Here is a 27,715-nt window from a genome sequence, read left to right as displayed (position 1 = left end):
TGCACATTGTGAAAAATACTCCTTATTGATGTTCCACCTGCTATTAATTTATTAATTCTTCGAACAATAATTCTCAGGTTGAAAAACGCAACTTTCACTCCTCCAAGACTACATCCTCTACATCTTCTCACTTGTCAAAAAGACCGCTTCATCTAGTAATCTTGTTCTTAAGATACAGTAGTCATTTAGTCAACACATCAAGAAAATCAAGTGGTACTCTGAATGTCCACGTCATGTTCACATGAATGTCCACTTCACTAGATAATGGAGGCCGCATTCACAAAATGAGTGGCAAGTACCTACTGGCCAGTGCTTACAAACTACTTGTGAATACTTTCACACCAAACTGACAGCAGGATGGTGAAAGCTTGTGTATTTATCCGTGTCATTTCAGCTGCTATTTTGCGAACAGCAATTACATTATTAGTCTAGCGTGTTATTAAAAATCTTCGACCTTTGATTACAGGTTGAAGTGTAATAACTACTAGGAGAACTCTATTTAAAATCTTTATCATGAAGACGATGATGATTTCATTTAAAACGGTTAAAACCAGAAACTGACAGTTCAAGAATATTGGAAGTTGATATATATAGTATAACAGAAGTAGGAGCTCACTGAATCATTAAATCCTAAATCTTAATATTAACAAATCTTAATCTTAATATAAAATACATTATAATTTTTCATTGTTTTATTTAATTGGAAAACATCATTGATATGAATTAATTGATGTTGAAAATGACAATCGTCATAGGAAAATGAAAGGCTTCATTTTTGAGCTGAAGAGAAAATGCCTATCAGGTCAATCAACCGATGTAAATCAAATGCATTTTCAGATTGAAAATAAAAATATACGATCTATCTGATCTTCTTCTGATTTGAATCCTATTCGATTTATCATAACAGTATAACTCATTCATGATAGTATTGGTATACACAATACTAGTAGTTCTGTGAACAGTAGACCTCACGCAATTTTCTCAGCCACAAGTATCTGGTGTTATCTGTTCGCCGGCTTCTCCAGACATCTGTGTATCTATTGCATGCAATGGATAATCTACTAGTCAGCTGATTGATTATAAATAATTATTCCATAGTCTGGTTAATCCTATCTTCAGAGTAGATGATATATATATATATTATATATATATATATATATATATCATCTACTATCATTGATATTGTGCTATATATATATATAGTGATATCGGAGTATGGAGAAAATTCCTTTTCCTTTCATATTATCCTTAAAATGCAAAATTTCAAAAAGCATTGTGTATACATCGACGCGCAGTTGAAAAAGTAATATTCCTGCCAAATCTCATAGAATTCTATCAACGCGTTTGGCCGTAAATGCGTTACATACATACAGACAGACGGAAAAAATTCGAGTTAATAGAATCTCACTTCACTTTTTGTGTAGTTGAGAAGTTGATATTGTGGTAATTATTCATATTGAATGAAAAAGACTAAGAAATTGTCAAAAAACCACAGATTTATTGATACTTAGAAAGACCGGTTTCGGTTATTACACCATTGTCAATCTCTGATAAACTAAGTTAAACGGAGTTTAACAATGGTGACAATGGTGTAATAACCGAAACCGGTCTTTCTAAGTATCAATAATTCTGTGGTTTTTTGACAATTTCTAAGTCTTTTTCATTCAAGAACTCACTTTGTTCGGTCAATTATCTGTGAAGCTTCTAGCATATCCAGTAATTGAAAACTTCATCAGTAGCTTTAATTTTATCTCTCAATTGTCACAGAAATAAAAATAGATGGAATTGTGGGGTACACTTAGCTGTACAAAATGACTGTACTGTAAACATAGTCATTATTAGCTTTTGAGATTATCTTGTCAAAAGTTAACGAAGAGTATACTATACACTCTTGACTAAGAAGGCTGTTATCCATTCTAGTATCTATAGTCTTCAAACTATATTTCATTTGTTTTCTTCAATACAGTTTTGTATGATGTCGGAGAATGAAATGTTCATCTTATTGCATTGATATAATTGTACAAAAATGTGAAAATAAAATTGTTATCCATTCTAGAATCTATAGTCTTCAAACTATATTTCATTTGCTTTCATCAATACAGTTTTGTATGATATCAGAGAGTGAAATGTTTATCTTATTGCATTGATATAATTGTAAAAAAATGTGAAAATAAAATTATTTATCTATCTATCTAGTCTTCAAACTACCTGCGGTTAATGAATGGAATTTAAGAGTGAGATTTTGATATTTATTTAGTAATTTAAAAACTTTAGGAGATAGGAACTCCAACATAATACTAAGTCTTTAATAAAAGAAACCCACGACATCATGCTCTGTTTATTAAAAAAAACTATTATTGATTTATATTTATTTTTCTTTAGTGAGAATAATATTAAGGTAGAATTCTGCAGAATTTTTTATTTTACAGTTATTATAGATAGGAATTCTTCCACACTCGGACCAATAGTCTATGTGGGGGAATATTTATTTCCAGAAAATATTTATTATTGAATTGTAGTGTAAATGTTTTATTGATGTATTTTTTTGATGGAGATAAATTGAATTGAATTGAATATTCAGTAGAAAGTATATGAAAATACAAACGTCATCCTACTCGTCAACTGTCTAGTCCAACCTGAATATCTAACTCATATCATACTTTTTGAAGTGTATCTTATAAACATCAACATTATAGAAGACCAAGCGCAAGAAGAATGATTTCTGACTACTTTGTTGTAGATAACAGAGTTTATGCATAGGAAAGCTTCAACAATAATATCATTAATCTTGGTCTCCTGTGGCAAGGAATCAAATTGAATGACAGAATACATTAACAAAGTCAGAGAAAACATGATTTCAAACCAGGTAACTTCAAGGAACAACATTCGGTATCCATGCTTTTCTCACAATGTAGGTCTTAAGACCTAGGCCTATAACTTTTTCACTGATACAATGATCTGATACTATAACTAGGAAGCTCTATTATATGTTGTTGCTAAGATGATGTTGTGGTAGATATCCCTAACAAATGGGAACGATTTGAACGATTTAATATTGTCAAAACCACTAATTTATTGGAACAATTGAGATACTATTTTCGTTTGTTACATCATAATAAATCTCTAGCATACTAGAGGCTGTGCAAATGCTGCTGAAAATAAACTTTCTACTGGTGATATTTTAAAAGTTCTTCGATTTGTATACTATCAAGCTATCAAAATGGAAAAGTTTCTCACGAAAACATTTTTTCCGATCATTACTTTTTGAGATATGAGCGCCTAGAGTTCAAATCTTTGGGACAGAACATTTCAAATTCGGTAAGAGATGAATCCATGAGATTCAGAGGATAAATTCTTCATGGTATTGTTGATTGAATAAAACAAAACTTTTCTGAAAATATCAATTTTTGAGAAAGTTATTCAAATTTACCAGAAATAACTTTTAGTTGAGTTATTTTTGGTAAATTGAATTTGTTTTATTCAATCAACAATACCATGAGGAATCTATCTCCCAAATCTAATGGATTTATCTCATACTGAATTCGAAATGTCCTGTCCCAAAGATTTGAACTCTAGGCGCTCATATCTCAAAAAGTAATGATCGAAAAAAAAATGTTTTCTAAAAATCAAAAAATTGATTACAAATCTAAAAATCGTATACAAATCGAAAATGTTTGAACAAAATTACCAGTAGAAAGTTTATTTTCAGCCTTTGCACAGCCTTGAGCAACATTAAGGTGCGTACAGATAAACGCGCCGCGAACATGAGCAATTTACTTTTAATCAGCTGATTATATCTGTATTTTCACAGAAACGGTAAGATATAGATATAAAAAGCTTGGCATCAGCTTATTAATATGACATGGATGAAGCCCTACGATTGGCTTCAATCGTAGACCAATGAATGTTGAGCTTTACTGTCATTGGCCGAAACTAGACATAAAAACAAATCCAAATATGGTCATGAAAGCCGTTAAACTTCAACAGATGATGAGAAGCTGAGTAACTTACAAAACCAATTGGATAATATCAGGAAGAATGAAAGAATGTATTCTTATTAGCTGAGCTGGAAGCTGGAAGAGTGAATTCTTCCATTTTTAATCATATTGTCTATTTGATTTTGTTTGTTAATTTGTTTCTCTTCATCATTTTGTTGTTGTTTGACGCTTATGACCATATTAAATGTTTGAGCGTGTCTAGTCTTAGCCAATGACAGTAGAGCTGAACTGAACCTTCATTGGTCAACAGCTAACGGCCAATCGTAGGGCTTCTCCCGCACTATTCACTATTCTTCTGCTCAATGTTTAAGCTTACAGTTTACTATAGTGAGGTCCACGTTATAATGGCAGTGTTTGATTAGCAATGCTATTGCTATCCTTGTCTATCATTCAACAAAGCTCATAGCGCTATCTCTTTCTCGCTTTGATCTGTTGCCAAATCGTATTCTTACAATTTAGAATTAATAATTAATTAACAAAATATTTCATATTAATTAGTTCATTAGTTATTAAAAAGTTCATTATGAAATTATTGAAAAATATAATTTCTTAATAAGATATAATTATTGATTATTTTAAACGAGAATGAACAATTAATAACATCAATACATCAATAAACCTGTATCAGCTACCGTCTATAGAAGGCATTGACTAGACAGAGGATCGGCAACGTTGTTCTCCTATCTTTCTCCACTGCCATTATAACGTGGACCTAACTATAGAGATTGATATCTATGTAATAACTGAAACTAGTATGTCGAATTGTTTTAATAAATGAGTGCGGGGTTGACAATAATAGGTCGTTTCCATTCAACAACTGGAAAACTTTATTTGCTACAAGGTGGGCTTATTTTTAGGTACTCGAGAAGAATGATTTACTGATGCTTGGTTGATAAGGTGATGTGTACAGTAATAATATTCTGATTCAAGGAATGATTAGAGCCCTGAACAATGGTCAGTACTAGACGCGAGAAGATAAATCACGAGAATATAAGAACCGGGATCACGAAAGTGGAAGTGGACGGTTAGAGACATAATACGACGGCAATTTGCATGTGCATTGTTGCCGCCTGAGTTCAGAGGGCATCTTAACAAAAGGCTTGTTTCCTTGTCGTTAGGATCGGGAGGTAGAAACAGGGGAGAGAAAGGATACAAAAACGAAGAGAAGAGGTAGGTGAGAATAGATGAGAAGAGAAGAGTGGAGAGGAGAGTAGAGGAGAGAGGGAAAGAAGGGAAGAGAACAGGTGAGTGGAAAAAGAGAAGAGAACAGGAGAGGAAAGGAGAGATAAGCAGACAAGAAAAGAGCAAAGAAGAGAGGAGAGGAGAGAGGAAAAAGAGAAGAGAACAGGAGAGAGGAAAAAGAGAAGAGAACAGGAGAGAGGAAAAAGAGAAGAGGACAGGAGAGGAAAGGAGAGATAAGCAGACAAGAGAAGAGCAAAGAAGAGAGAAGTACAGGAGAGAAGAGAAGTGAGAAAAAAAAGGAAATAAGATAAACGGGAAAAGAAGACAATGGAGCAAGAGAGAAGAGAACAGGAGAGAAGAGAAGTGAGGAGAAGAGAAGAGAAAAAGAGGAGATAAGTGAAGAGATAAGAAGAGAGGAGTAGAGGAGAGAAGAGAGGAAAAGTGGGGAGAAGAAAAAGAAAGAGAAGAGAAGAGAAGAGAGGAAAAGAGAATGAAGAAAATGAAAGAGAAGAGTGTAGAAGAGAACTGAAGAAAATAGAAGAGGAGAGAATGAAGAGAGGAAAAGAGAGAAGATGAAAATAGAAGAGTGGAGAAGAGAAAAGGGGCGATGAGAAGAGAGAAGAAGAGGAGGGAAGAGATAAGAAAAGGGAAAAGAATAGCAGAGAAGATAAGAAAAGGGAAGAGAAGATAAAGAAGAAACTGCATTACCTTACCGTACTTCAAACTCTCAATGAATGGAACATGCCGGTAATGCTGGTTCTATTTTTATTCTAAGATAAGGTTTCTAAACAAAATAATGTAACAAATCATTAATACTATGAATAATTTTAATATCATTATATAATGATAGAGAGTTTAACGTTGTAAAGTCAGCATCTCTTTAGGATTTGATATCCTTGTCTATCATTAGACGAAGCAGATACCTCTTTATTTTTCCAACGTCGCACCGATCAAATCGTTTGTAGACTATTATGTGGAAATATCCATCAATGAACTACCAAAATATTTAATCTAAATAAGGGAAATTCATTATCAAGTCATGAAACAATATAATATTATCTCTCGAAGAATAAAATATATATGTGATAACTGTTTCAATGTTTGTGATCCAACATGATGATCTTGTATTAGGCTGTGAAAAAAAAATAAAAATTTTAATTATATCAAATTTTATAAAATGAAATTAATTATTCAGTTTTAAATCCTGAAACAGAATTTTTTATTTAATGAAAATTGAATTTTATTCGACGAAGAAAGCATATATTTGTGACAACTGTCGAATGTTTGTGATTCAACATGAACGACCACTATGTCGATATATTTTATGTTTATTGATCATTGTGGAGCAATATTTAAAAAGTAGAGAGTTATATAAGGGAGAGTTGAGTAATATATTGTTATTGGTGAAGGTGGAGGAATAATGTTTTGTGCATGAAGGGACAAAATTACTTCTCCCCTCAGAGAAAATGTTGCCCGATTATCTGGATGAGGTTTCCCTCGAGTAGGTAGAACCTCCCGCTCAGAGGAAAAACTAGCACTTTAGTCCAGAGATGTACAAATAACAATTTCCTTACAACTGCCCAATCACCTTTTTCTTACACAATACCGTTGACTAGGAAATGTTCCCCGAATATCTCGAGGTTTCACTCGAGCAGGAAAAACCTCCCGCTCAGAAGAAAACCTGCACTTTAGTTCAGAGAAGTACAGATGGCAATTTTCTTTCAACTGCCCCATCACATTTCCCTTACATAACACCGTTGACTAACTAAACATGTTAGATTTGTGATGATACCAAGCAAAGGTTTTCTTTCTCAGTTCACATGTTATTTGAAGTTAGTAATGTAATCGCTATTGGACTATTACATGGGGACTTCGGGGAGTTACATGAGGAAATCGTCAAGGATATACAACCTTAATCGTACTTCAATCGCGTGACAAAAACACCAGAAAAACACCTCTTATATTTAAATAGCTCCTTAAGTATACGTGTGAAGCGTATTGTGTTTACACAATAGACTAACACGTGTGTGAATGAGTGCGGAATCCGTCAAATCATGTAAGTATAAGAAAAAACTAAAAAACAAACAATATATAGGAATAAATGTTATTTCCTTGAGCGTATGAAACATATTGAATGAATACCAGTCAAACTGCATATTATGGCATTCATGAACAACTATGGGAGAAGAGGACTTTTGTAATTCAATTTTGCATTTTTTAAGAGGAAAATGAAAAAAAAACATTCTTTATTTGGGTGAGTTAGTACTTACAGAGTCCTCTCTACCACTTAACCTTAAACCACCCAAAAACATATGAAGCTTGGCCATCATATCCAGACGTTTGTAGAATGTTAATATCAAATAGATATTTTCCATCTCCAACTCTCAGACATGTTTTTACTAGTGAGCCCCCGGGTTGGAGAACTCACCCATGAACTGATTTTGAATTCCTGAACTTGTAACTATTTATAAATAAATAAAACGTCATAGTTACTAGCCTAAGTTCACTAAAGCTGGGTTTACACCAAAGTTATTAGCAAATGTTAATAACTTAATCCTCATAGATTCTATTAGATTGAACGGAACTTGACAAACACATATGTTCATCAAGTGTATGATAAGTTGTGTTCAATCTGATAGAATCTAAAATGATTAAGTTATTAACATTCTGTTGATAACTTTGGTGTAAACGCAGCTTCAAACACAATAAAATTTATCAAGTACTCATTCATTTTATCACAACACTTGTGATGGAATAAAAGTGAAGTTTATTACTTTATTGTGTTTCAATAGTTTTAGTAGCCCTGAAAAGAAAAGTAGGTATTACTAAGTTTACTCCTTGTGAGCGAATAAGTCAGAAACAAAAAAACTAATTTAAATAGAAAAGAATGAAAAATTATTTAAAGAAGGAGTTAGGCCCGCCGCAAAGTAGGCACACGCTAATCCACGAAAAGCAACCCACGTCGTGGAATGTTTTGCAAACCATTGCTATAGAATTATTCATAATCAATCAGCTGACAAGTGAATCATTCATTGCATATATTATTATCATTACACAGATTTCTGGAGAAGCCTAGCAATGGTTTACAAAACTTCCCACGGCGTGGGTTGCTTTTCGTGGATCTACTTTGCGGCGGGCCTTTAAGTAATCTCGTTGACCTACGAACTTGATCTGTATAATGGTTTGAAAAATATGTGTTGAATATTTTAACTTGATTGATGAAAGCAATTGAATGTAATAGTCGAACAGACAACCCCACTAACAACAATGACTCGAGGTTCTAGTCATCAGTAAGAACTCACAACGATCGTTCAATTGATGGAAATAATAATAGAACTAAATATCAATAATCAGAATAATAATGAATATAATAATGAATGCCATTAGAGGAATTCAGGAAAACCTTTTGACCTCCTTATAAAATTGGCCTTCATTCTTCGTATGACAGATGAACTTTGAACGATCATATTGTAGCTGTCTCCAAAGCAAGTCAGAAAAACTGATCGATAGTGCATTACTTCTCAGCGAATCACCATTCAAATAATAACGTTTTTTGACTTTAACTGTCCAATGATGGATGCTGGTGGTCCAAGTCAGTTGAACTGTGTCCGTTCGATGACTGCCTAACTAACCAAATAACTGTTGTCATCCTGTTTCAGAAAAATGGATGATGCAATCTGCGAGATGCAAATGGAAAAGTAGAGGACTATTAGAGGCGTGTGGTAGAAGATACTGTGGTAGAACGATATTCCAATATTACCATTCTTTCTTGGAAAAAGTGATCGAATATTCGAATCGTTATTAAAGTCAATATTATTCTCTGTTATCACATCATGATATTTCTTATTCAATGAAAAAGTACAAGTGATCGAACTTTGGCATAGTTCTACAGTCTTTATATAATATTGACTAGCAGGATACCCGTAATTAAAAACAAGGTGTAATTAAAAACATGACAAATTGAAAACTTGACGTACTGAAATCCTGAAGAATCTAAAATAGGCCTATAACCATGTTCGGTAAATTAAGAATCTATATAGAAAGTTTTAAGATAATCAGTCAAGTAGTTCAGATGTTATTCGTGAATTTCCTATCGCGTACGTGTATAAACCAATTTTTTTCTTTATTATTTTATTATAGATATAGACTATCAGGTAACCCGTGCTCCGCAAGGGTCTAATTAAAAACATGACAAACCGAAAACTTGACGTACTGAAATCCTGAAGATTTGAAATAGGCCTATAACCATGCTCGGTAAATTAAGAATCTTGGAAAATTTTAAAATAATCAGTCCAGTTGTTCAAACGTGATGATGCGTCATTCGTGAATTTCCTATCCCTATAAGCCAATTCTTCCCTTTATTATATTGTAGATATCTGTTATAATGAAGTTTTGAAACCGAAAATGGGGCAGAACTCCAAGATAGGTAGAATCTCTCATAATTGTGTTGTATTATCAATTGGAAACGTCCAGGGTTCTAGTGTAGCAAGAGGTGTGAAATCGAATATGCCTATATGACAATATCATATTCCCAATATTAATGAACATCTTTCAGTTTTAAATGGGCTGACTTGATAAGTCAATTGGTTTTGTGATAATAACAGTTGATTTTGAAGATTAGAGTTTAATTCAAGAAGCAATAATGTCGAACCAGCCAATATCACTCTCTGAACCATCAAACTATTCTAAAAAACAATAAATTCTTCTCACGCAATCATACTCTTAACTATTAAGCCATTATAACAAACAATCATTACAGTGATTTCTATTTGAATATCAAACCAATTCACCAATTATTTTTTAGCGACATAATTATAAAATAATTCTATATCATCATATAGGATCCTATACAGCTCCTGATAATAGCCCTGGAACACCGAGGGAAAACCAAAATTTATTTATTTATGTTACAAATGACACTGATGTAATAACATTCATTCATTTATTGGATATACCAAACTATACAATAATCAGAAAAGGAAAAAAAGGCTATAACCCAGAACTTTTTCATTTCTAAATTTTGTCTTAGATTATCTTATCTCTAGATAAAACAGAAGAGACAGTGGATCATTGATGATACGGTCCAAAATAAGGCTAGCTTTCCACGAACAATTTCTATCCAATTTCAGAAACTATTTCTCATCAAGTACAGATTAGTTCTCATCATTGATAGAATAGAATCGTCTCTTAATAATACACTATGCAATTTATTTATAAGGTCTGATTTCTATCATGAGCTCTGATCATCACATCATCGATTGCAGGATTATCAAACGGTGAACGTCGGACAGTCAGTTTTTGGGCTTCTTCCTGTCTGACAGATAGACAGAGCGGTTTGCTCTGCATTTTGTATTGGATGACTTTGAGTCATGAAGCATTCATCCAACATCGGCCTTCACTGACGGTCAACGGCTCTTCGTTCGCTCTGCCATGACCAACTCTCTCTATCTCTCTCCTTCTTTCTCTCTTCCTCTCTCATTTATCATCAGAGCAAAACCACCAAATCCAACTAATCAACAACTGTTTCGGATCGAATCTCCTGTAGGCAGGTACTTGAAATAATTACAGTATTCGCATTGTGGGATTATGTTGCAAACTGAGAACTGAATTGGATTTACTTGTGTTAGTTATGGAGAGTGGAATTTATGTGTATGTATGTGTAGCAGTATCAGTGCTCGCACATTATCAACAGTGATGAGTTGAAAGATAGAGTGATTGAAGATAAAGATGGAAATTAGTTAAGTTCAACCTCTTGTAGCCTATTTGAACAGAAATAACAGTGCTCTCTGTTCTTCCGTTGGAAGGATTCCTTCGCTCACATTTATTTATTCTATTTATTCATTCTCTGTGGATACAATTACAAATAATATTATAAATAATATGATTGGGAAAGAACAAGAGGCATGGCCCAAAACTATTATGTTTCCAAACTTTGTAAATTTTCTGATTAAGTATATGGGGCTACTTATTTATTGTTAAATCATAAAACTTAACTAGTACCCTTGAAATATTCCTTTTGAATTATACCTCCATTTAAAACAAATATTACAAGTGTATTGATAACTTTCTACAATTAATTTATTCATTTATAGACAATAAATACAATTGATGCATCCGAGTAAACCTACTTCACACCCTAAATTGAAGGCAAATCGAACTGCTAAATTGATGACAGCTTAGAGGCTATGTTGAGTCCATGTAAACAATTATGACTGTTGGAAATGCCTTGTTGGTGGTTTGGAACACACTTAGAACACGGCAGTTTTGTTATGTGAAGTCGAAAGAAATGAACTTACATGCATTTGAAGGGATTCATATCATTTATTGAAATGAAAAAATCATACGTTACAAGGAAGTAAGAAACATGACATAAATTGAAATAGAAAATTTGAATAGAAATGTACATTTTTACTCTCTCCAATGTACTCAATACAAATGCACAAACCGAGAGCTTATGTAAAAATCATCCTCAGCAAGAAAAAATAAAAATAGAATGGTACATTGAAATATTTTGTACAAGAAATAAAACTGGAAAATATGTTATTGGGTTTGACGTATCCAAACTTCCAGAGAATTGTAGTCGCTGTGTAGTCCCAGATTTTTCTAGACATTTGAACAGGTATGTTTCCCTTCCAAATCTAGGTAGGAGCCATATAATTATTAATATTCCTAATGCGCTAAATCCGAATTCTAAATTCATAAATCTAGACTTATGAAAGTCTAGAACACTAAACACAGAAACTACTAGAATTTCATCATCGCATTTTCACCATCCATACTTCTCCATTATAAGCGAAAGTGTTGGGAGTGAACCAACAATACAATCGTTCCTGTATTAAATTAACAGAGCACCAATAAAGATGATGCGAAATATAAGAGACGAAGAAAGATTGATTTGAAACAGCTGTCAAGCTCTCGTTTCTGACAATGTTCGGTGCACTATGGAGAAGAATTGGATAGAGAACAAGAAGAGAAGAAAGGAATAAGAAAACTCTCCATGTGACGCTCTCCTGAGGTCCTGAACGGTTCATCCAACAATAGCTGGTACAGACTTTCAAAGAGTTTGCCTTTTCTTTTCAGAATAAGCGGGAGATGACTGCAAAGTGAGACGTTCCAGTGGTGAGAGATGAAAGTGCTAAGTCGCGACATCATGGGGAAATGTAACAAGAAATGCGGAATGAGGTGCTTCACTTGAAAGAGGACATTTGATCGACTAATGAGGTGTGAAACATACATCAATGAAATTATAGATTAAAAGTCAAGATAAACAAGTATATTGATTGATAAGTGTTGGAAAATGAAAGTAATTTTTCAATAGATTCGTGATATTTCCAGACAACATTCCAGTGTTCCATTATAAACGAGTATGTTTGGTGGCATGCCAAATGACCGATTCCCATTTGGTCGAAATTATTATTTTGTCGCAAAAGATCGAAAATTGAAGAATCCCAAATGGTAGAATTGAAACTTGTACCTTCCCAAATGGTCGAATCCCAAATGATCGAAAAGTTTTAATAGTAATCCCATCTGGTCGAAAATCTCAACTGTCGCAAAAGGTCGAAGATTTGATTTTCCCAACTGACCGATTCCCAAATGGTCGATTCCTATTTGGTAGAAAAGTTTAGTTGCTAGTCGCAAATGATCGAATCTCATCGGCTAGATGGGATTCGACCATATGGGAAAGTATAATTTTCGACCTTTTGAGATTCGACTATTTGCGACGAACTAAAAAATTTTTCTATCAAATTGGATTCGACTTTTTAAGAATCGGTCAGATGGGAAAATCAAATCTTCGACCTTTTGCGACAGTTGAGATTTTCGGCCAAATGAGATTTCTATTAAAACTTTTCGATCATATGGGATTCGACCATTTGGGAAAGTAAAAGTTTCAATTCTACCATTTGGGATTCTTCAATTTTCGATCTTTTGCGACAGAATAATAATTTCGACCAAATGGGAATCGGTCATTTGGCATGCCACTAAACTTGAACTTTCCCAAATGGTCGAATCCCAAATGATCGAAAAGTTTCAATAGTAATCCTATTTGACCAAAAATCTCAACTGTCGCAAAAGGTCGAAAATTTGATTTTCCTATCTGACCGATTCTCAAACAGTCGAATCCCATTTGATAGAAAAATGTTGTAGTTCGTCGCAATTGATCGAATCTCATCGGCTAGATGGGATTCGACCATATGGGAAAGTATACTATTCGACCTTTTGGGATTCGGTCAGATGGGACCCCACGGTATGTTTGGCGTAGAGAAATTAGCATGGTTTCCTAATGGAGATAGGAACGTTATAAGGCAAAGTTTGCTAAGTTCTTGAAACTTTTTAGAGGATTATTCTGAACAATACAAATGGTTTATAATACAATACAATGGTTTACAATACAAAGCCCAAATGGTTTTGAAATCACATTCGGAATCAGCCGCTAAAGCACAATAATTCAAATATTGGAAAAACGCACCTACTGGTTTGGAGGCTGATCCTGTTCCCATCATAAGACAAGATAATGAATGAGTGAGTTTGAGGCATTATATTGAACGAATCAAGACTTGATTCAAGTCTCTTCTGCTCTTTTAGCCCCTCCTATCAAATATTATTCATTCAATCAAGAGCTTTTGTCATGCTCTGACAAAAAAAGTGTAATTTTACCGACTGTCTGAATAATTGCTTTGAACGGAAAGCAGAAATGAATAATTTTACTTGCCCGGTATATATTTGGCTCATTCACCTCATTTACCAGTCAGTGCTGTAAGAATTCCTCAATTTCCTATGTTCACAAAGCATAAGGGCCTGGCCACACAGAGAACGATCTGCAATCATTTAGGTGATCAATAAATCTATATCGTACATCTTAGATGGTTCTATCTTGGGACCTCTTCTTTTCATTATGTATATAAATGATATTTCCTTAGAAGTTCCACAAAATAAACTCACATTATACGCAGATGACACCTCCTTAATTTTTTCCGATTTTAGTTTAGAGGAACTCGAGAAAAAATGTAATCTATTATCCAACAGTTTAGCTCAATATTTCAATTCACTTTTCCTCTCAGTAAACTCGAGAAAAAGTCGTCTCATAAATTTCAGCCTTAGACATAGCCATATAGAGCCCAAGTTATACATTGGCTGTGATCCTGTTGAAAATACAGATTCTCGGTCTAGAGATAGATTCAAATTTGCATGGGATTTGCACGTCGAAAAATCAATAAATAGATTAAGCAAAGGCTTATTTGTATTAAGAAATATGGTGAAATTAGTACCTTTATCCGTTTCAAGAATGGTTTATTTTGCCTTATTTGTTTCGCATGCAGCATATGGCATTGAATTGTGGGGTGGGTGTCCAAACTTCACTTCCAAAGGGTATTCAAGCTTCAAAAAAGAGCAATCCGCTACCTGGCTGTTCTTGGGTTCAATGATTCATGTAGGGAGGCTTTTGTCGACTTGAATATACTTACGCTACCATCAATTTATAACTTCAAACTGTTAATTTTCACTCACAAGCATGTATCTGATCTGAATACAATTGCTGATATCCACACTTATAACACCAGAGGGAGGAATAAACTGTCTTTGAGACAAAACCGACTGCAGCTGTACGAGAAAATGCCCTCTTATATTGGAGCTAAGTTGTTTAACAACTTACCTACCGAGCTGCAGTCCTTGTCTGATATAAAAATTTTTAAGAGTAAAGTGTATAAACAAATTCCTGGTTTCACAAGCCTACTACAGTGTGAAGGATTTTAGTGATAGAAGGTAGCATAGTTTGTAGGTAGGCCTACTCTAGTCTTCCATGTGTGCTTTTTATTGTGTACTTATTATTGTTACTTATTAAGACCTGACGTTATTCATCTGTATATTATAAAGTGTACTGTGTTGAATAAAAAGATTATCTTATCTTATCTTATCTCAGACATAGAAATAGATAGTATCGCAGATCACTCTCTGTGTGGTTGAGCCCTTATACAAACAGACAATCCAAAACGTTAAACACCAGCTATAGAGTACGTCTCTATTATGTTGTACTTGAACGGAGAGTCATGCGGAAACCATTGGAAGTAAGTGTCAAATTTGAAATTAGGAACAAGAACCCATCATTTTCTGACAGGTTGGAACGAATGGTCGAGTTTGGCATCTTTCATCAGAAGAACTACAAAGATAGGAAAAAACAGAGAAGTAAAGGAAGAAAAGAAAGGAAGAGGAGTGTAAAAGAAGATGCCTTTTCTACCCTTCCCGTGTTGTTTCTTAACATCCATTTAAATGGCGCGTTTGCGCGGTATGAGCGCAACGTCAAATTGGTTCGACGTTTCATTGGAACAATTTATACACGGTTACTTTGTAGAGGTGAAGCGTTCATTCCACATTTTGATGTTTCCATTTCATGCTCTTCTTGACCGCTAACTGCTATCTAGCGCCACTCGAAATGAACGAGTGTTTAACTCCAAGACGCATTTCATAGTGAAATCCTAAATCAGAGATTACAAAGCTCAAAAGTCAAAGTACCATTCAAAGTGCGGTGATATTAAGTGAAAAATGTGACTATAATTTGGTATTTTAATGATTCTAAATTCAAAATTTCTAGCTAATATATATTCTTGGACAGAACTTTGAACTTTAAATTTCCTCAGTAAGAACATAACCTATTTTTTCGGACATTATTTATCAAAATTTGGGAACAGAATAGTTTTTGGCTATGCCTGTTGTTCTATCCCGATCATATTCATATGTTTTGTAATTATATCAACGAATAAATAAATAAATAATGTTTTATAGTCGTTCACAAATTGCATGTTCTTGAATACCCACTAATATTTTCCATTGACGTGCACTCATGCTTCAAGAAAGTGGCAAAAAAGTACAAGATATTCATAGTTGATACAGTGAGGGGAGAAACGTGCTTCAGTGAACTACCATGTACCATGAAATCAGTGATTAGTTAAAAATGTCGAAATTGAAAACTTTGAAAATGTTTTGCAATAATTTTAAACCTTATTCAGAAGATTTTTCTTGGTGACTTCACTAATTTTCAATACATTATTTTCTATTCTCTTACAAAACTTTTCTTTGTATTCAAGAAACCCTCCCAGACGATTCAAACTCTCACACCAGTACTGAAATTATTCTTAATGATTCATGTTTTGTCACAAGTTAAAAATACTCGAATGAGCAGAATCTGTTACAATATATGAAGTACATTATTCATAGATGTAACAAATATTATATTATGTAAGACATAATGTGGAAGCGTACACAGATTGTTAGTTTCAACAGAGCTGAGGTCAAAGCTTGTCTCCACTACCAAATATTTTTCTCTAACAACCACTGATTTCTTGGCCCATTACATCTTATTTCTGCTACTATTAAGATACTGGCTCAAAATCAAACGTCAATTTACGAAGATATAACACGTTTTGGAAGCGAAATATGCTCATCGATTTCACTATTGACCTGGTGAAGGTGGGATAGAACCATAAAAAAATAATATAGTTTAGATATAGATTCAAACCATAGATATAGATTTTATAAACCATATAGATTCAGTTCATCTCTGATAGAACTTAATGTATATGATCCAACTTGGGTAAATTCAATTCAATTAATTCACAACAACAAAAATAGAATGAGAAAAAACTATAAACAACAAAAGAATTACTATAACAGTAACAATGAATGTAAAACAATAAAAAATAAGAAAATATGGCTAGAATAATACGACAATATGTCATTGTTATATAAGTTTTTCAATTTCAAAAGTAAAATCTTCTTTGCAATATTTCTGCAATAACAAATAGTATTCAAACAGTCAAACAGGAATATACAATGAACAGTAATAATTGATAATTACTCTGGATTTATGTACTTGTGAGAATGGTATATTTTTATGGTATTTAATATTGAATCTACAACTGGGGGGTTACAAAGAAGGTGAAGTAGTGAGTTTGATGTGAAGGCGGTTTACATTTTTTTCTCTTTTTTAAAGATTACATGAATAGAATCAGTCAAACAGTGGAACATCTGGCATCTCCACGTTAATTTATTCACCAACAAGAGTTCCATTAGAAAAATTGATAACAGTCGTGGAAGAAAGTTAACCGTTGAACCTTTAAACTGAAAGGGAAATTCGAGTGTGAAAATGAATTTATGACAAAAATCAGTGAACGCCAGTTATCCGCCGTAATCCGTGCCTGAGCGAGACAAAGATAGAGAAGCCAGTTGACCGGGAAGGTCACATTCGTTAGAAAAGGAAAGTGATCGGTCCATCTTCCTTTCAAAATATAAATATAAAGCTCCAGTAAAGTGTATGTAGCGGTGATCGTGCTTGCTGAAGATGTTGAGGCGAGTGAATTAGTGATCAAACACCGTCTGACATTCAAGAAAACGTGACTCAGTTACCACACATTTTCTCTCCTCTTCTATTTTCCATTCCTCTCCCTCCATTACTTCGGCACCTTCTCATTATTTTCTGACCTTTGTTCCCCGACAGTAATATTACTGTAAAAATTAAAAGTACTTTATCCACCCGGTACACCGTTTAAAACGGCCGATCTTATAATAGACACGTCACGTTGGGATAGAACTTCGAAACGCTTACAGTATACAGGTATAAAGCTTCACATTTTAGGATAATAAGGAGCTCATCCCTATAACAAATCGCCATTTACCATTCACCATGCAGCGGCGGCGTTCATTTTCTGTTTTCTCTTTTGACAAGCGAGTAATGTGTTCATCGATGTGAAATTGAAAGTCTACAAATAGCCGTGAGCATCTCTGATCGATTCGTAGCTTTCAGCTGAAAATGGAAATATTTATTCAGTTCTTTTCATCATCATGTCAACAGAAAAGTCTTGAAATACTGTGAGCGATTGCACTTGTTATGATGAGCTAGTCCTGGTTAAATGACTGGTAAACGATTTTATCAGCTTAAAATAGAACTTATAAAAAGTTGCAAAAATATAACTTTACCATAAATGCTAATGAAAGTCTCCATTATTCTGTTATTTCAAAAATCCCTTTCTTATGCATCTAAAGCAATGTTAAAAAGAGTGAACCGTAGATTATGAATAGTTTATAATGTAGGATTATACGTGTATTTCAATGTATTCGTTATCTACTTCTTTAATGTACTCGTAATGTACTTTGTACTGCTAATGCACTTCTTCTTCTTCTACTTTATCGAAATGCCCTACTACTACTTCTTCTTCTATAAACTTATATTATAAACTAGCATACAAAAAAGTGAATTTGTATGGTTTTTGTTGGTAGGGAGTCCCTTGCGGGAAGGTCCCACCGCCTCAATATATAATTTAAGCCGTCAATGGGCCTTATGACTGTCATACTTCAGCCGGGACTGACAGTTTGTCCATCCGATAACACGGAAGTGATCTGGTTAAATAACCTTTGGTAATCAAAGGGTTTGTTCCCGGGATCTCTATGCTGCTAGGCAAGCACTCTATCCAATAGACCACGGATCACTCCATACATTGTAATCGACATACAGAAAATCGAATCTACTTTTCCTCACAGACGAAATATTGTGGACGCTCATCCCTCTCCCTCCTCCATCCATTACTCCTCCACCATTCATTGTTCTCGGATTAAAACGACTGGCCAATCGCAGACGAGGTCTAGACTGAGCCACGTCTACTAACTCCATCTACTCGAACCCGATTGGTCGAGCGTATTCCAAGTAACTTGTTCTCAATTCCGCCACCAGATCGCACCAGGTACTGGGTCATACTTTCCAGTATTCTCTAATAAAATATTCTCTTTTCTCCAACTTTTTATCCTCTCTTCTTCTTTCTTATCTTCTTCCTTTTCTCTTCTACTTCTCCTAAATCCTCTTCTTCTCCTACTACTCATTCTGCACTCCCGATAAATCGACGTGGTGAGCTCGTCAGGGAAGTAAGGATACACTGTGACTTATGGGAGAAAATAGTTTTGTGTGAGTTGATTATAATTAACACACTCTTGTCTAGCTCATGAAGAATTCTAGTCATTCATGGTAAACATTAATCTTATTATACAAGGCAGTGATAATATTCTCTGAGCTATGATCAATCTCATTATCATCAATTATTGAGGTAATATCAACAATAAATTGAGGTAATATAACATCAATGTTATTATACAATGATAATACCCTGAGCTTATATAGTCGAAGATAACTTGAGGCTGTGCAAAGGCTAAAAATAAACTTTCTACTGGTGATATTTTTCAGAGTTTTCCGATTTGTATATCGTGAAGCTATCAAAATAAAAATGTTTTCTCAGAAAACATTTTTTTCCGATTATTGCTTTTTGAGATATGAGCGCCTAAAGTTCAAATTTTTGGTACAGAACATTTCAAATTCGGTAAGAGATAAATCCATGAGATTCAGAGGATAAATATTCTTCATGGTATTTTTGATTTAATAAAACAAAAATTTTCTGAAAATATGAATTTTTGAGAAATTTACTAAAAATAACTAAAAAAGTTATTTTAACATAAAAAAGTTATTTTTGGTAAATTGAATAACTTCAACAAAAATTGATATTTTCAGGAAATTTTTGTCTTATTCAATCATTAATATCATGGAGAATTATTTATCCACTAAATCTCATGGATTTATTTCTTACCGAATTTGAAATGTACTGTCCCAAAAATTTGAACTTTTGGCGCTCATATCTCAAAAAGTAATGATCGGAAAAAAATGTTTTCCCGAGAAAACTTTTTCATTTTGATAGCTTGATGATATACAAATCGAAAAACTATGAAAAATATCACCAGTAGAAAGTTTATCTTTAGCCTTTGCACAGCCTCAAGTTATCTTCCACTATATAAGCTCAGGGTATCATCATTCTATAATAACATTGATGTTATATTACCTCAATTTATTGTTGATAATACCTCAATAATTGAAGATAATGAGATTAATCGTAGCTCAAAATATTACCTTTGCCTTGTATAATAAGATTAATGTTTCTCTTTGGATGACTAAAATTCTTCATGAGCTGGACAAGAGTGTGAGGTAGTAATGGTGATGCGAGTAGATTGTGTGTTTGTCATTGGTGTATATTTGGATACTTTTCAATGAAAGGAATATAGCCTACTGGAATCTTTCTCTCCTCATCTAGTATTACTAGTCATGAATATTATCGCAGATTTGGGGTTGAAATTCTAAAATCGTATCTACTTTATGCTTTAGGAAAATACGAAGCCTGAATGAAAGAACAAGTTGAATTTTTCATCAATATATATTTCTCCATGTCCACTTGATGTAAAAAAGGGCCAAGAAAACGTGAAAAAGACCTTCCATCACCAAGCCCAAATTGAGTATAGATTGAAATGTACGAGCGAAAGATAATATTGTGAGATATAGAAGCTGATAGCTTTTATTTATAAATATCAGACTGCTATGTCGTAATTTAATTGTTCAAAAGTGATTATTAACAAGCAGTTTGTAATGGAAACAAACATTGAAGAAAATATTGTGGTTTATACTCATATTTACACGTACAGAAATGTTCAAGATGAGTATGCACCAAGATGGATGAGGAGAGGAATCATAAATTGATGGAGTGGAAAGTGTGGAAAAAGAAGATGAAGATAATAGGAGTAGACATAGATAAGTACAATAAAATAGCAAACATATTTCAGGTTCCTGGTTAAGTGATAATGAAAAGGAAGATACTAGGAAGAGAAAGAATATGATGATCAAGATGAAAATAAAAGAGCTATATGAAAAGGAAGTAAAATGAATTATAATAATAATGAGGTAGTAAATATACAGTTTAAAAAGTAAAAAAGTGATAATGAAAAGAAAGATACTAGGAAGAGAAAGAATATGATGAACAAGATGAAAATAAAATACCTATATGAAAAGGAAGTAATATAATAATAATGAGGTAGTAAATATACAGTTTAAAAAGTAAAAAAGTGATAATGAAAAGAAAGATACTAGGAAGAGAAAGAATATGATGAACAAGATGAAAATAAAATAGCTATATGAAAAGGAAGTAAAATGAATTATAATAATAATGAGGTAGTACATATACAGTTTAAAAAGTAAAAAGCATATGAATAATTGATATATATTTAGTCAACTTAACTTTTGAAACTATTATAGTTTAAACTATTGGAAATCCCACTTACAAAGCCTAAAAAACTTTGAGACACCAATAATAAAAGTCAGAACAAAGTCATAACCCAGATTTCTTCATGGGGTTCAAAAGGAATAATTTTGAATTGAATAAGAAGACTCTCATGCAAGTATTTCAAGTCAGGACTCTTCAAATGTATCAAAATTGAGAGAAATTGAATTGAAGAAAAAACCCACTGACATTGATCCGGAATCTGACAGCCAAAAAGTGTTACCAGGAAGGATGTTTTGCTCAAATTCTTCCAAATCATTGACTCGCCCAGTGTTATGACCTGGTTCAGTCCTGCGGTTTGGCATAGTAGGGCTCTCCAGATTTTCATACTCGACCGCAACCAATAAAACTGCAGCATTGAAATGCTATTGTGGTCAGAGAACTACGCGCCAAGAAATGGGACTTGGTCTGTTATTAGTGGATGCCAAAAAATGGATTCTCAGTCATGGATGATTGAAATTCCGAAAACAAATCCATGGCAAATCTAAGATGGCGTGAACTTCGCAGCAATAAAATGTGGCCTACATTCAAGGTTTTACTATGCAGCAAAGAAGAAATCTCTTCAATTCTCAATGCGCAGATTATGTTATCCATTGATATTCATTATAATATTTAGAACACTGATTATATGATTGTATATAACTATGTTTATCGTAACTTCTGTCCTCAACAAAATTGATAATCAATCAACTTTGTTATTTATTCATTTGGTTATTAATAATAATCAATTAATCAGTAAAATTGATTGATTGAATGCGATAATAGTTCATACCTTATAAAGAGCTAGTACAAGTAGCTCATAAGAGCTTAGTTGCTACAAATAAAATAATAATTATTCGAATAAAATAGTATGATCAAGAGGACTTATTATGATATGATTATCAGGCAATATTATAATTCAATTTCTCGTTAACTCTTTTCAATTTTGAAGTTTATGAATTCAACTGTCAATCTGCCTTATTTGTGTTGGTAAGGTTTTTTATTCATCATTAGTAAGTTTTGAGCTTATTCGGTCCAAAATCATTCCAATTCCATTCGAAAGTTATAGAAGATTTCAAAAATGGCGATTTCAGTTTTTACAGTTTTTCCGTCATTTTACTGTTGATCAATAATTTATAAGACGAGTGTGATACATAGTAGAAACTCTTGATTGATTCCAAATTGTAGATAAAATCATCCTCTACGAGCTCAGTTGTCTAAAATCCATCTTGAATAACTTTTCCCTATCATAGTACTGCCAAAACCGTTAATATGAAAAAAATATCTACAATTTCCAGATTTTTTTCAACAATCAAATCTCACCCTACGAAAATATTTTTCTATAAATCGTTTACTGCAGGTGGAAGAGGAAATTATATTGTACATTTCAAGATCAAGTGATGATTTTTATAATAAGGGGTTACCGAGATACATAGCTTTGAATATAGAAATTGGCCATTTTTTGTGTATTGGAATATGGGCTTTAGTACACTCAACAATAAATTTTCCACTTTTCGACTGAATTTGACTTATGATGCTTGATTTTGGACCGCCTTGACGAGCCGAGAAGAATGAGGTGTTGATAAAATCTGAGCATTGCGTCAGAAGTTATAAGTGTTTGAAATTTTGATCCTTGAGGTGTCCTTGAGCGCGCCTCTCCACTAGGAAATACTGAAATGAAGTGCATCTAACGGGTGATTCTCATAGAACATAATCTTATGAACTAATGTCATTGTGCGAAATATCAATGTGAAGACTATGTAGTTGGTGATGATGGTTGAAGCTGAAAATGAGGTGTTTTTCACAATACAAGGAGCATTGTTGTCAGGTGTACCTGGAAGTCTATATGAGATAGAGCGCTCTACCTGATCTCAGATTGTAGAGCACAAAAATATGCCCAGATGGATTCTGAATTATACATCTAAATGGTAACAATCGGAAGATATTGTTGATCAAAATCTAAAATTCATCAAAAATTGTTTTTCTCTTCAAATTTCACTCATTTTCGAAAAATCATAACTCAGTACTCATTGGAGATAGAGAGTTCCGAATGATCACATTTGATTTAGAATTTCATATTCCAGAAAAAGGCAAGCGCAAATTTTTCTGTCCGATTACGAGATTTGGCAGAAATAGCTGAAAACTGGAAAATGAGCTGAAAATACGAGGATTTTGGGCCACCCTGTATCTAGCACAAGGAAATTTTGCATGTAGAAATTGGTTCTGGACTTCTCTTATGTACCCAAATAATATATTAAAAAATCAGAACTACAATATAAATTGCAAGCACACCCCCTTTTTTATTTCTATATTGACTGGACTAGTTATCCAATCATTAGTTATTAGAATCCAAAATAATCCAAATAATAATAAATTAATCAGTAAAATTGATTGATTGAATGCGATAATAGTTCATAACTTATAAAGAGCTATTACAAGTAGCTCATAAGACATAGTTGCTACAAATAAGATAAAATAATATTCGAATGAAATAGTGTGAACAAGGGGACTAATTCAATTTCTCGCTCTTGAAAAAAAACTCTTCTCAACTTTGAAGTTTATGAATTCAACTGTCAATCTGTATTATTTGTATATCATATAATTCTAATTCAACTGTCAATCTGTATTATTTGTATATCATATCATTCTATCTCATTTGTATATCATTGTAATGGTGATATACATTACAATTATTTTCGTCAGTGTAGTTTTATTTTGTTACGTGATTCAAAATGTATTCTAAATTTTAACTACCAACAATAAATACGTAACACACAGCATTACATACCAACTGAAACAAGATTGCCTTATTGGTATTGAGACCTGAGATATTTGTTCACTCTATAGGCTGCAAGCAACAAGTTCCAACCCTTGAAGCATTCAATGCATATTTTTCACGCTTGAGTGATAACAAATCAAAGAGCCTCTTGAGTCATGTACGCGTATATGAGTTTATCAACATTATTCATAAGCCAAGAGCCAGAAGAAACCCAACAAATATGACCATCTCAAATTCCATTGAATAATTATTTATTGAATCTAGGAGCAAAAAGTAAACCTACAAGAAATATTGGCCTCCTCGATTGCATCACCAGTGAGAAGGAAAAGTATTTGCATGACATGTCCATCCAATTCCTTCGTGATGAACTGAGTCGCTGCATACTCTTCATATTGAATTTCAAGAGTGGAATTTCCTGCTTATCGTGACCCCGAAGCCGAAGTAGAAGCAGAGTCTCTGCAGAGTTTATACAGACTATATACAGAGTTTCTGCAGAGTTTATACAGAGTTTCTGCAGAGTAGAAGCCCTCCAGCCACATACAAAACAAAACTCTGTCTCTGTAATGGAAGAAGAGACTGAATTGATCAAATTACATTACGTGTTAACTATGCTGTCAGAAAGTATTGTGATCTAGAAAGAAGTGAAGGTGAAACACTTGTATATATCACTTATATCACAGATATCAGGTATATCACTTGTGACATATCGAGACTTGAAGAAATATTGAAACTTTGAAGAGTGTGAGGATGGGGGAAAATACTCGTATATGTTTCGAATCAACGTTTAAACTTTGACTACAAATACTGAAGACAACAGTCAGCGAGTATTCCTAGGCAGCCTAAAATGTGGTTGAAGTTATCATTAACTGAATACCCCTCAGAAACCAAGAACCGAGAAAGTATTTTTAAAGCTTCTCAGGAAAACAAAATCATAGAGAAACGATAGCATAAGAGGATATCCCATGGTATAGGGCGTTTATGTCGCAAATTTTACTGTTATCCCAAGCCGATAGTTCACATAGTTCTTTCCTATGCAGCTGTGTGACGCTGGTAGTCTCTCAAATTGTGCCGTTCATACACTATCACTCCAACAAAACAGTGAAAATTGACAATAATCGACAGTAATCGGCTTGAGAAAACAGTAAAAGTTGCGACATAAATTCCCTATACCATGGGAATATACCATATCTACTTACGCTATTGTTTCTCTATGACAAAATCTACAAATTCAAGTTTACACTCTCGAGTATTGCTATAGTTTCTAATTTCATAACACTCAATACTCTTGAAAACTCTGAACGTTCAACCGCATACAAGAAATCAAGAAAACAAGGCTTAGGCCCTTGCACAAAAGCCGTTTAAATTTTAACCGTGATTAATTTCACGAGAATCAATCAGAGAAGGCCTTTTTGATAAGACGGCTTCTCTGATTGGATCGCGTGGGATTAATCACGATTTAAATTTAACCGGCTTTTGTGCAACTGGCACCTAAATATGTAATTCAACTTATTGTGCTCTTTTAGTTCTCAATTTTATTTTCAAACTTCTCCTCAGTTATAACTCACTCACGTTTTGAAATATAAATAGTAATAAGTTTATCGTCATACTTATCAATATGGTTTTCTTGAACAATCATCAACACTCCAATAAATTCATTCAAAAATAATGACAGGTCAAAGTAGCTTTCAATAAGTGGTACTACTTACATACTGATGCAGTCTTCAACTTTGAAGATTGAGTGTAAGGAGACCATCTGAAATTGGAAAAAAATTGAACTATGTGACAGGATAATAAAGAGAACTAGAAAAAATCTATTTAGTTATAATTTGTATTCTTATTCTATTATTTTATTAATTTAAAAGGGTACTATAATTCTATCTTATAAATAAAAGAGAACTAGATATTTTAAAGTGGGATAGAATCACTTGTTATACAAAATATTTTCTTATAAGATGTTTCTGGAGCCAGTATCAACACAAATAATATATTCAATTAAAGTGTTTGTACCTTGAGCTTTGAGCCAATATTCTATCTACTGTTGTAAAATTGGTGTTGTACCGTTGAAAGTTAAATGAATATATATTACAGTATAAATATCCTATTATATTAAGCGAGCAATTTCTGTATATTTATATCTGGTTATTTTTATATCTGGTTATTTATGTTCAACGGATCTCGAAAACGGCTCTAACAATTTTCACGAAATTTGGAACATAGTAGGTTTATGATATAAAAATTCGATTGCACTAGGTCACATTCTTTGAAAAACTCGCTGAATGACATTAAAAGGATGATTCATCCTTGGAAAACAGATGATAATTTCGTCGTCTCTCGATAACAGAAGATGCGTGTGCCTGTGTGGGAGAGAGACAGAATAATTTCCAGCTGTGTAATCTTCCTCTCACAATTAACTCTACTCTAAATTATTATAATCTAAGGGCCACTGCTAACAAATATATTTAACCTATAACACTAATATTGAATGTATAAGGAGGCAGTTAGTTTACATAGGTACTAAAATAATGAACCTCATTCCAAATCACTTTCTCATGGACAATAAGATCAGCGGAAAAATTAAACTGGATACAAAAAACTGGACATACAGTAATTTCTTCTTCCATTTGATATATGACTCGAGATTTCTGCTCCAGCATTGTTTTTTCATTAGTTTTTTCATTTTTCAGTGGACTCGCTTACCTTTATTTTGAGTACCTATTCCTCTGTTTTCTTCCTTCCCCCCATTTCTCCCTTCCCTTTTCTCCTCATTACTTCTCTTTTCTTCTTTGCCTGCCTATTACATGGGAAACCATAGTTGGCTAGGTATCTTCTTCTCTTTTTTCTCTTCTCCAACACACCCAAACACAAAGCCCATGGTTTTTTATATTTGTAACATTTTATTGTGTTTTATTTGTTTCGTAATTCTTTGTAATTTTGTTTTGTCTTGTTTGTGTGTTTTTAATAAATTGAAATAGAATTGAATCTTAATCAATCAGCGAGAAATTTTATCTAGCTAGACAATTTAGTCTGATTTGTTGACATGCCATGATAATCCTCCTAAACTAGAGTATATCATAATTTTCAAAATTGATCATTATTTGACAATTTTAAATGATTAGTGACTGTTATTTTGTTATTCAATTTGGTTTGTATATAATCTAAATTATAATTTTTTTTGTTTTCAAATTTTTGAACAGAAAATTGAACCTGAATTCAAGTGTATGGAACATAACCTACTTTCTTGACTATTTATAAATCAAAATTCGAGAAAAAACAATTTTGGGCAGTGCCTGTTAGTACTTCTCCAATCATTTTAAAGAATTGTGTTCGGTTTATCGAAAGTCAATAAATAAATAACGAGCGAAGCTTGGTGACCCGATATTTGTTATGATACAAGTAAGTTCAGATACAAGTCTTTGCTAGAAGCGTATTATTCAAAATAAAGTAGCAAACCATGCAAGAATGTGCAGTGAAAACGTGAAAAATAAATTTCAATTTTTCACAAAGTAGAAAAAGAAACAAGTTGGTCCGTACAATAAAGAAAGTGGATAGAGCCCGAAGTCAATTCAGAAAATAATGTAAGGAGCCATGCAAGAATAGAAAAGCTTAAACAGCTTCAAGCGCCGTTTGAATTGTTGAGAGATGAA

At 33.3% G+C, this 27,715-nt stretch overlaps 1 protein-coding gene across 1 annotated transcript in view; it reads right to left on the bottom strand.

Moving 5' to 3' along the window:
* Positions 1 to 27,715, bottom strand: part of LOC120351757 (cadherin-23-like) — a gene marked incomplete in the record, with an annotated part of 175,403 nt that overhangs the window by 84,136 nt on the left and 63,552 nt on the right. Inside the window, 1 exon segment of the mRNA XM_039429863.1 lies at positions 25,778 to 25,824.

The sequence above is a fragment of the Nilaparvata lugens genome, chromosome 1 (assembly GCF_014356525.2).
Source record: "Nilaparvata lugens isolate BPH chromosome 1, ASM1435652v1, whole genome shotgun sequence".
Taxonomy (NCBI): domain Eukaryota; kingdom Metazoa; phylum Arthropoda; class Insecta; order Hemiptera; family Delphacidae; genus Nilaparvata; species Nilaparvata lugens.
The sequence above is the reverse complement of the archived record's forward strand: the minus strand, read 5'-3'. Positions and strand labels throughout refer to the sequence as shown.